Raw genomic sequence first — 9306 nt, 5'->3', positions numbered from 1 at the left:
GTTGTGGCATGAGAAGCGTGGGAGGTGGGCAGATTAGAAAGGATAGTGAGAGGTGGGATGAAAAAGTAAGATTATTAGTGAAAGAGAAGAGAGAGGCATTTGGACGATTTTTGCAGGGAAATAATGCACATGAGTGGGAGAAATATGAAAGAAAGAGGCAGAAGGTCAAGAGAAAGGTGCAAGAGGTGAAAAAGAGGACAAATGAGAGTTGGGGTGAGAGATTATCATTAAATTTTAGGGAGAATAAAAGGATGTTTTGGAAGGAGGTAAATAAAATGCATAAGACAAGGGAACAAATGGAAACTTCAGTGAAGGGGGTTAATGGGGAGGTGATAACAATTAGTGGTGATGTGAGAAGGAGATGGAGTGAGTATTTTGAAGGTTTGTTGAATGTGTTTGATGATAGAGTGGCAGATATAGGGTGTTTTGGTCGAGGTGGTGTGCAAAGTGAGAGGGTTAGGGAGGATGATTTGGTAAACAGAGAAGAGGTAGTAAAAGCTTTGCGGAAGATGAAAGCCGGCAAGGAAGAGGGTTTGGATGGCATTGCAGTGGAATTTATTAAAAAAAGGGGGTGACACTGTTGCTGACTGGTTGGTAAGGTTATTTGATGTATGTATGACACATGGTAAGGTGCCTGAGAATTGGCAGAATGCTTGCATAGTGCCATTGTACAAAGGCAAAGGGAACAAAGGTGAGTGCTCAAATTACAGAGGTAAAAGTTTGTCGAGTATTCCTGGGAAATTATATGGGAGGGTATTGATTGAAAGGGTGAAGGCATGTACAGAGCATCAGATTGGGGAAGAGCAGTGTGGTTTCAGAAGTGGTAGAGGATGTGTGGATCAGGTGTTTGCTCTGAAGAATGTACGTGAGACATACTTAGAAAGGCAAATGGATTTGTATGTGGCATTTATGGGTCTGGAGAAGGCATATGATAGAGTTGATAGAGATGCTCTGTGGAAGGTATTAAGAATATATGGTGTAGGAGGCAAGTTGTTAGAAGCAGTGAAAAGTTTTTATCGAGGATGTAAGGCACGTACACATGCCTTACATCCTCGATAAAAAGAGAGTAAAGTGATTGATTCTCAGTGAATGTAGGTTTACGAAAGGGGTGTGTGATGGTCTCCATTTGATATATGTATGACACATGGTAAGGTGCCTTAGAATTGGCAGAATGCTTGCATTGTGCCATTGTACAAAGGCAAAGGGGACAAAGGTGAGTGCTCAAATTACAGAGGTATAAGTTTGTCGAGTATTCCTGGGAAATTATATGGGAGGGTGTTGATTGAGAGGATGAAGGCATGTGCAGACCATCAGATTGGGGAAGAGCAGTGGTTTCAGAAGTGGTAGAGGATGTTTATGGATGGGGTTGTTAGGTAGTTGAATGCAAGAGTTTTGGAAAGAGGGTCAAGTATGCAGTCTGTTGTGGATGAGAGATCTTGGGATGTGAGTCAGTTGTTGTTCGCTGATGATACAGTGCTGGTGGCTGATTCATGTGAGAAACTGCAGAAGCTGGTGATTGAGTTTGGTAAAGTGTGTGAAAGAAGAAAGTTGAGAGTAAATGTGAATAAGAGCAATGTTAATAGGTACATTTGGGTTGAGGGTCAAGTCAATTGGGAGGTAAGTTTGAATGGAGAAAAACTGGAGGAAGTGAGGTGTTTTAGATATCTGGGAGTGGATTTGGCAGCGGGCGGAACCATGGAAGCGGAAGTGAATGATAGGGTGGGGGAGGAAGCAAAAGTTCTGGGAGCCTTGAAGAATGTGTGGAAGTCGAAAACATCATCTTGGAAAGCAAAAATGGGTATGTTTGAAGGAATAGTGGTTCCAACAATGTTGTATGGTTGCGAGGCGTGGGCTATGGATAGAGTTGTACGCAGGAGGGTGGATGTGCTGGAAATGAGATGTTTGAGGACAATATGTGGTGTGAGGTGGTTTGATTGAGTAAGTAATAATAGGGTAAGAAAGATGTGTGGTAATAAAAAGAGTGTGGTTAAGAGAGCAGAAGCAGGTATTTTGAAATGGTTTTGTCACATGGAGAGAATGAGTGAGGAAAGATTGACCAAGAAGATATATGTGTCAAAGGTGGAGGAAACGAGAAGTGGGAGACCAAATTGGAGGTGGAAAGATGGAGTGAAAAAAAATTTTGAGTGATCGGGGCCTGAACATGCAGGAGGGTGAAAGGCGTACAAGGAATAGGGTGAATTGGAACGATGTGGTATACCGGGGTCGACGTGCTGTCAAGGGATTGAACCAGGGCATGTGAAGCGTCTGGGGTAAACCATGGAAAGTTGTGTGGGGCCTGGATGTGGAAAGGGAGCTGTGGTTTCGGTGCATTATTACATGACAGCTAGAGATTGAGTGTGAACGCATGGGGCCTTTGTTGTCTTTTCCTAGCGCTACCTCGCACACATGAGGGGGGAGGGGATTGTTATTCCATGTGTGGCGAGGTGGCGATGGGAACAAATAAAGGCAGACAGTATGAATTATGTACATGTGTATATATGTATATGTCTGTGTGTGTATATATATGTGTACATTGAGATGTATAGGTATGTATATTGTGCGTGTGTGGACGTGTGTGTATATACATGTGTATGTGGGCGGGTTGGGCCATTCTTTCGTCTGTTTCCTTACGCTACCTCGCTAACGCGGGAGACAGCGACAAAGCAAAATAAATAAATAAAAATATATATATGTCTCAGTGAAGGAGAAGAAAGAGGCAGGAGGTCAAGAGAAAAGTGCAAGAGGTGAAAAAAAGGGCAAGTGAGAGTTGGGGTGAGCGAGTATCATCAAATTTTAGGGAGAATGAAAAGATGTTCTGGATGCAGATAAATAAAGTGGGTAAGACAAATGAACAAATGGGAACATCGTTGAAGGGGGCTAATGGGTGGGTGAAAACAAGTAGTGGTGATGTGAGAAGATGGAGTGAGTATTTTGAAGGTTTGTTGAATGTGTTTCATGATAGAATGGCAGATACAGGGTGTTTTGGTCGAGGTGGTGTGCATAGTGAGAGGGTTAGGGAGAATGATTTGGTAAACAGAGAAGAGGTAGTAAAAGCTTTGCGGAAGATGAAAGCTGGCAAGGCAGCGGGTTTGGATGGTATTACAGTGGAATTTTTTAAAATAGCGGATGACTGTGTTGTTGATTGGTTGGTAAGGCTATCTAATGTATGTATGACTCATGGTGAGGTGCCTGAGGATTGGCGGAATGCATGCGTAGTATCATTGTACAAAGGCAAAGGGGATAAAGGTGAATGCTCAAATTACAGAGGTATACGTTTGTTGAGTTTTCCTGGGAAATTATATGGGAGGGTATTGATTGAGAGGGTGAAGGCATGTACAGAGGATCAGATTGGGGAAGAGCAGTGTGGTTTCAGAAGTGGTAGAGGATGTGTGGATCAGGTGTTTGCTTTGAAAAATGTATGTGAGACATACTTAGAAAAGCAAATGGATTTGTATATAGCATTTATGGATCTGGAGAAGGTATATGATAGAGCTGATAGAGATGCTTTGTGGAAGGTATTAAGAGTATATGGTGTGGGAGGCAAGTTGTTTGAAGCAGTGAAAAGTTTTTATCGAGGATGTAAGGCATGTGTACGCGCAGGAAGAAAGGAAAGTGATTGGTTCTCAGTGAATGTCGGTTTACGGCAGGGGTGCGTGAGGTCTCCATGGTTGTTTAATTTGTTTATGGATGGGGTTGTTAGGTAGTTGAATGTAAGAGTTTTGGAAAGAGGGGCAAGTGTGTAGTCTGTTGTGGATGAGAGGGCTTGGGAAGTGATCAGTTGTTGTTCGCTGATGATATAACGCTGATGGCTGACTCGGGTGAGAAACTGCAGAAGCTGGTGACTGAGTTTGGTAAAGTGAGTGAAAGAAGAAAGCTGAGAGTAATTGTGAATAAGAGCAAAGTTATTAGGTACAGTAGGGTTGAGGGACAAGTCAATTGGGAGGTAAGTTTGAATGGAGAAAAACTGGAGGAAGTGAACTGTTTTAGATATCTGGGAGTGAATTTGGCATTGGATGGAACTATAGAAACGGAAGTGAGTCACAGGGTGGGGTAGGGGGCGAAAGTTCTGGGAGCGTTGAAAAATGTGTGGTAGGCGAGAACATTATCTCGGAAAGCAAAAATGGTTACGTGAAGGAATAATGTTCCAACAGTGATATATGGTTGTGAGGTGTGGTTTATAGATAGAGTTGTGCTGAGGAGAGTGTATATGTTGAAAATAAGATATGAGGATATTATGTGGTGTAATGTGGTTTTATCGAGTAATTAATGAAAGGGTAAGAGAGATGCGTGGTAATAAAAAGAGTATGGATGAGGGAGCAGAAGAGGGAGCATTGAAATGTTTTGGTCACATGGAGAGAATGAGTGAGGAAAGATTGACACAGAGGATATATGTGTTTGAGGTGGAGGGAACGAGGAGAAGTGGGAGACCAAATTGGAGGTGGAAGGATGGAGTGAAAAAGAGAATGAGTGTGAACGAATGTGGTATTTGCTGTCTTTTCCTAGCGCTATGTCGCGCGCCTGCGGGGGGAGTGGGTAGACATTTCTTGTTTTGCGGGGTTTATGGGAATGAATGAAGGCAGTAAGTATAAATTATGTACATGCGTATATATGTATATGTTTGTGTATGTATATATATATGTATACGCTGAAACTTATAGGTATGTACATGTGCGGGTGTGGACGTGCAGGTATATACATGTGTATGTGGTTAGGTTGGGCTACTCTTTCGTCTGTTTCCTTGTGCTACCTCGCTAACGCACTAGACAGCGACAATGTATAATAGACAAATATATATATATATATATATATATATATATATATATATATATATATATATATATATATATATATATATATATATATATATATATTTTTTTTTTTTTTTTTTTTCTTTTTTTTTTTATACTTTGTCGCTGTCTCCCGCGTTTGCGAGGTAGCGCAAGGAAACAGATGAAAGAAATGGCCCAACCCCCCCCCCATACACATGTATATACATACGTCCACACACGCAAATATACATACCTACACAGCCTTCCATGGTTTACCCCAGACGCTTCACATGCCTTGATTCAATCCACTGACAGCACGTCAACCCCTGTATACCACATGACTCCAATTCACTCTATTCCTTGCCCTCCTTTCACCCTCCTGCATGTTCAGGCCCCGATCACACAAAATCTTTTTCACTCCATCTTTCCACCTCCAATTTGGTCTCCCTCTTCTCCTCGTTCCCTCCACCTCCGACACATATATCCTCTTGGTCAATCTTTCCTCACTCATTCTCTCCATGTGCCCAAACCACTTCAAAACACCCTCTTCTGCTCTCTCAACCACGCTCTTTTTATTTCCACACATCTCTCTTACCCTTACGTTACTCACTCGATCAAACCACCTCACACCACACATTGTCCTCAAACATCTCATTTCCAGCACATCCATCCTCCTGCGCACAACTCTATCCATAGCCCACGCCTCGCAACCATACAACATTGTTGGAACCACTATTCCTTCAAACATACCCATTTTTGCTTTCCGAGATATATATATATATATATATATATATATATATATATATATATATATATATATATATATATATATATATATATATATATATATATATATATATATATATATATATATATATATATATATATATTGGTTGGGCTTGATTAGGGCTTCAGTTTCCCGTGCCGTCTCAACTAACATATAGAAAAAAAGCATAAAACAAAGATTACGCCAGTGCTACAGTAACAAGATTCTCTTTGTATAAACACTTTTATACGACCTGCGTTCAGAACTTGATCCAGTAATATTGCTAACATCACAAACGTCGTTTGTCCAAAAAAGTGTTCGTAAGAACTTTTCCAACAATAGGAGACAGTTCAAGCAACCCAGGAGTTTCTCGTGACATAGATACATCTTTGTTGTGTATTCAACGCAAAACAGACGCACATATGTTTTGTATTCAACACAACATAGATACATATTAACTGTGTATTCAGCACAAAAGATGCACATATGTTGTGTATTTAGCACAAAAGAGACAAATATGTTGTGTATTCACAACAACATAGATTAACATTTTTTGCGTATTCAACACAACATATATACACATTTGCTGTGTATTCAACACATCATAAACACATATGTTGTGTATTCATCACAACATAGATATACATTAGTATTCAACCATGGCATATTCTCCTGGGACAAATTTTAAGTGTCTCCACTGCTGCCAGGGAATGATGGCATGTTTATGCTCACTCTTCCAATATCTGCGGCAGTGGTTGGTTAGCACTGAGTTCACCGAACTTTAGAGTTCATTCGTTCTTCCAATACTTGGCCAAAACAGCCGGATTTTAACACTGGATCTCGGCTGAACTTGCGTCCTGACGATGTATCGATTGATTGTATCTTGAAATATAGGCGGCATTGCCTGATGGTGCAGCGTAGTGCCACTCGACTGATGAAACAAGAGAAGTTACAGTAGAATGAATGCTAAAAGAGAGAGAGAGAGAGAGAGAGAGAGAGAGAGAGAGAGAGAGAGAGAGAGAGAGAGAGAGAGAGAGAGAGAGAGAGAGAGAGAGAGAGAGAGAGAGCTCGCACCTCAAATTGCAAGGTCCTAGCAAATTACTCTCAGGTCATTACTCAGCTTTGGACTGAGGGGAACGTCAGGTCATAAGCTGAAACAATGCTCGTTCCCACAAGTTTTGGGAATCATTTCACGAGGAGTAAAAAAAAACGTCGTGTGGATACAGCGCTTTTCATACTGAAGACTGTCCCACTGCGCCATAGTGGAGTACCAGCGAGGACTGACGACGAGATTTTTGCCAGAATGCATGACTGGTGCGCAACGCTCACCGCAGCACCGTAGAAGTGATGTCATTTTGATCATTGTAGACGTTACAGAACCGCCGAATTTTGCTAAAAGTATCTCACTTGTCTTTGAATTTCACCAGACACCTCCAACATTCACTAAGTTGACTATACCTTATGCCTTATATCATCCAGTTAGCAGATATTGCCTCAGACTTACGACCAAAGCGCAGATGATGTTGCCACAGACGTATTATTGACTTAGACACGCACGCATGATGTTTCCTTGCCATGTCGATGAGAGGTGAAGAGGGAGAAACACTTGAACCAGCCAACTAAACCCACATGAATAGTGCCAACAACACTAAGTACACACACCCAGCCATCATCTATACACAGACTACACAAGTGTGGCTACTAGTTCCATAACACATGCAATAGAAGCCTCCCACTTTCGAACAGAACATATCTTGTTTTGTTCATATCATTTTTCTGTTTTGTTTTCCATACATCCTGGCCATGGACGAACATTTCTTACAAGTCTTATGTATGTATCTGTATCATATATTACCTTCATATTACAATTCTTACATATGTGTACTTGGTAAATGTCTGATACTGAATATGTATGTAATGGTTGTAGTCGGGATAAATCTTTATAAAAGTAAATTTGAATAAGTCTGATTAAGATTTCCGATCAGTTCCTAATAGATAGAGAAGGGGTACTTGATATACAATACCTCGTGATCACTTACAAAGACTGTCAATTTAAAAGTACTGCCGGACTGAATCCATAATAGCTTGACAAATCTAGATTTTACAAAGTTCGACCTGAAGAACAAGCGGTGGATGAGGTGACAGTCAAGGCGGAGAGCGAGAGATACGAAGGTCGTGGTGGGGTGGCGGAGGCGAGGAGGAGGATGAGGACAAAGTGGTGGTGGTATCGCGGAAGTGGGGTAGGTGCGAGGAGTTGGTGGTGAGGGTGAGGGAGGGCAGGTGCGAGGAGGAGGTGGTGTTAAGGGTGAGAGAGGGGGGGCAGAGGGGATGTGGTAAGGATATGGGAAGGTGAGGGGAGCTGGTGAAGTGTCGGAGGTGAAGGGTAGGGGAGGTGGGAGGTGGTGGTGGTAAGGAGGTTAGGGGTGGTAGAGGTAATGTGAAGACGAGTAGGTGGCCGGTTGGTTGGGGTGGTGGGGAGGGTGTGTCTCGCTGACCTTTCAGAGGGCTGTGAAGGGCGGGAAGGTAGGTGGTGAGGGAGGGAGTCAGCCGCTTCCTCACTTTCCTCTGGCTGCAGCACTTCCGGGTGACGGAGGCCAGAGACGTGAGGTGCTTGGTCGAAACTTAGGATCAGATATGCTTACGAGAACACAAAACATATTTCACGCAAGAACACAATCATTATACTCATACAAACAAAAAACATACACAGGCAAACAAGTGACTTTATGGTTAGCATTGCTGACCATGAGTTATCATGGGTCCTAGCGGAGTCAGGCCCACATGGATTCGAATCCTAAGCGCGGCATTCACCCTACATTCAACCCAGATGTTCGTCCTCCCCTTGGGGCTGCTCCATAGATGGATACCTAATGTGTATATGTGTGTTTGAGTGTATACAAATAAGAGCAAAGACAGTACATATATACAAAGTAAAACGACGACGCAACACGAGTATAGATCTCTCCCTCGTAAGACAGATATAGCCACCACAATACAAACAAAACACGAACGTACACAAAATCACGGTTCACTCATCCACGTGTTCCATCCTCAGCAGATAGTGTACTGATAACGATCTGTTGGACGTGACTGACCCACAGACGGCAAAATCTGCAACTATTTCATCCTGTCCTCGAGGCTTAGCTAAAACAAGAGCCACGACTGGCCAACGTTATCTTTATGCTTACGACTTTTGTCACGTTTATTAGGATTGATGTTAGCAACCATTAAGTTCGGGTCTAGTAACTCGGATCCTCGTCTAGTTAGAACCTAATGGATGTGGGTGAATAAGGTAATATCTAAAACTCTACTGTTTCGGAGAACTACAGACAGGGAGCGTTAGATCGATTTTGGTACTGTTAGATTCGCCAGGTATCCATAGCCAGGCAGGAACAATTGTCTTTTAGATTTTCTTGACATGATACAAAGCAGGAGTCTTATTTCCATAAATGGCTTCTATCTAGTATGGCGACTCTTCCTGAAATCATTACAAAGGTGTTATGTGCATACTCAAGCACACTTCCATACCCATTTTCCGCACATCCTACTAAAGATGATTCCTTATCTAGTCATTCCCTCCTCTCAACTCCTTCCACTAAACATATTATGTCCCATTCAATATTATAGTCGCGCAAGGCCTTCCTAACACTTTCCTAGGCATACTTCCTCGTGTCCTTAGAGAGTGTGCTTCTGTGGTACCTCCGTTCTCGCTCGTTATTCTGTCGTCTTTCTGAAAACTCCAACTTTCTGTTTTTCTTGGAAGCAAGCCTT

Source organism: Panulirus ornatus, chromosome 3 (assembly GCF_036320965.1).
Source record: "Panulirus ornatus isolate Po-2019 chromosome 3, ASM3632096v1, whole genome shotgun sequence".
Classification (NCBI taxonomy): domain Eukaryota; kingdom Metazoa; phylum Arthropoda; class Malacostraca; order Decapoda; family Palinuridae; genus Panulirus; species Panulirus ornatus.
Note: the sequence above shows the minus strand (reverse complement) of the source record.